This window comes from Papio anubis, unplaced genomic scaffold, assembly GCF_008728515.1.
Source record: "Papio anubis isolate 15944 unplaced genomic scaffold, Panubis1.0 scaffold758, whole genome shotgun sequence".
NCBI lineage: Eukaryota > Metazoa > Chordata > Mammalia > Primates > Cercopithecidae > Papio > Papio anubis.
The window spans coordinates 18,152-20,335 of NW_022167801.1; the positions used below are offsets into that span (position 1 = coordinate 18,152).

At 41.8% G+C, this 2,184-nt stretch overlaps 1 pseudogene; it reads left to right on the top strand.

Moving 5' to 3' along the window:
- Positions 1-1,959, top strand: LOC116273485 (annotated as a pseudogene).
- Positions 1,960-2,184: the final 225 nt, after the last annotated feature.

Sequence of the window (2,184 nt, forward strand, 5' to 3'; positions counted from 1 at the left end):
CACATGTACCCCCACTGAACCTAAAATAAAAGTTAACAAAAAAAGGAAAAAGTTTATTAAGTAAAAAAATTAGAATAAGCTAAGGTTAATTTACTACTGAAGAAAGAGACTTCACTTCACGGCAGGTGCAGCCTGACTGTGAGCCGGCTGGGCAGCCTCAGCTGAGAGCGGACTGGTGGCCGTGGCCCTCCTTAGGAGACCACCAGATCACCTCTTACTGTGGCCTCACCATGGCGACCTATGGGCAGACCTGCTTGTGGCCAGTGTGTATTTCTTCATCATATGTTAACCTTGGCAAAGCTGCCAGAGATATTTTTAACAAAGGATTTGGTTTGGGGTTGGTAAAATTGGATATGAGAACAAAGTCATGAAGTGCTGTGGGATTCTCAACATCTGGTTCATTTAATACAGACACTGGAAAAGCTTTTGGGGTTTTGGAGACCAAATATAAACGGTGTGAGTATAGTGTGACTTTCCCAGAAAAATGAGACGCTGATAATACTCTGGGAACAGAAATCACAATTGGACCAGGTTTGTCAAGGTTTGAAACTAATATTTGATACCACCTTCTTTGCAATCACAGGAAACAAAAGTGGTAAAATCAAGTCCTCTTGCAAGAGGGAATGCAGAAACCTTGCTTGTGATGTTAATTTTGATTTTGCTGGACCTGCAATCTGTGCTTCAGCCATCTTTGATTACGAGGGCTGGCTTGCTGGGTACCAGATGACCACTGACAGTGCCAAGTCAAAGCTGACAAGGAATAACTCTGCAGTGGGCTACTGGATGGGGGACTTCGAGCTTCACACTAATAATAATGGGACAGAATTTGGACGCTCAGTTTATCAGAAGGTATGTGACAATCTTGACACTTCAGTAAACTTTGCTTGGACATTAAGTACCAACTGTACTCATTTTGTTATTGACGCTAAATATCGGTTGCATTTCACTGCTTCTGTTTTTGCAAAAGTCAACAACTCTAGTTTAATCGGAGTGGAAAGAAAGAGACTTCTTTTACACGCAGACTCTGAGGCCTGCTGTGAAGCTTGCACTTTCTGCTCTGCTAGCTAAAAAGCACACTAATAGAAGAGGCCAAACACCTGGGTTTGTCCTGGAGTTGGAGACTTAATCCAGTTGAAAGAAATGGCAATGGATATCAGAAGATTTGGCTTTAATACATTTTCATTATGACCAGCAGACTCTCCCCACAAAGAAGGTGATCAAAACAAAGGATCTAAACAAGAGCTATATTTTAAATATTTAAACAGCTACTCATTAGCTGGTTTCTAGTTGAATTGGTTATGTATCTAGTTACCAATATGCTGTAACCATGCAGCCACCTACATATTATTTAAGTATATTTAACTGTTAAATGCACTACCCACCAATCATGAAATAAACCTTTATGAAAACTGTAGAAAAAAATTTTAAATGAATTTAGTGTAGCTTGAGTATTACAGTGTGTATAAAGTCTACTGTAATGTACAGTAATGTCTTAGCCTTTCACATTCACTCACCACTCACTGACTCACCCAGAGCAACTTCCAGTCCTGCAAACCCCATTCATGGTAAGAGCCCTATCGAGGTGTACCATAAATATTTTATACTGTATTTTGATGGTACCTTTTCTATCTTTAGATACATTTAGATACACAAATATGTGCCATTTTGTTACAATTGCCTACAGTAACATGCAGTCCAGGTTTGCCGCCTAGGAGCAATCGGCTATACCACACAGCCCAGGTGTGGAGTAGGCTATCCCATCTAGGTTTGTGTAAATACAATCTATGACCTTTGCACAAAACAACGTTGCTTAGGGTTACATTTATCAGAACATATCTCTGTAATTCAGTGAGACCTGGCTGTGTTAAAAGATGTACAGCAGTGGCTCATGCTTGTAATCCCAGTGCTTTGGGAGGCCAAGACAGGAGGCTTGCTTGAGGCCAGGAGTTTGAGACCAGCCTGGGCAGCATAGTGGGACTCCACAGTCCTTAAAGAAATAAAAAATTGGCTGGGTGTGGTGGTGCTTGCCTATAGTCCTACCTATTCAGGAGGCTGAGGCTGGAGACTCGCTTGAGCTCAGGAGTTCAAGATGGCAATAAGCTGTGATTGTGCCACAGCACTCCAGCCTGGGCAACAGAGCAAGACTCTGCAAGGAATTGGCTCACGGCTGGGCAATTCCAAAAT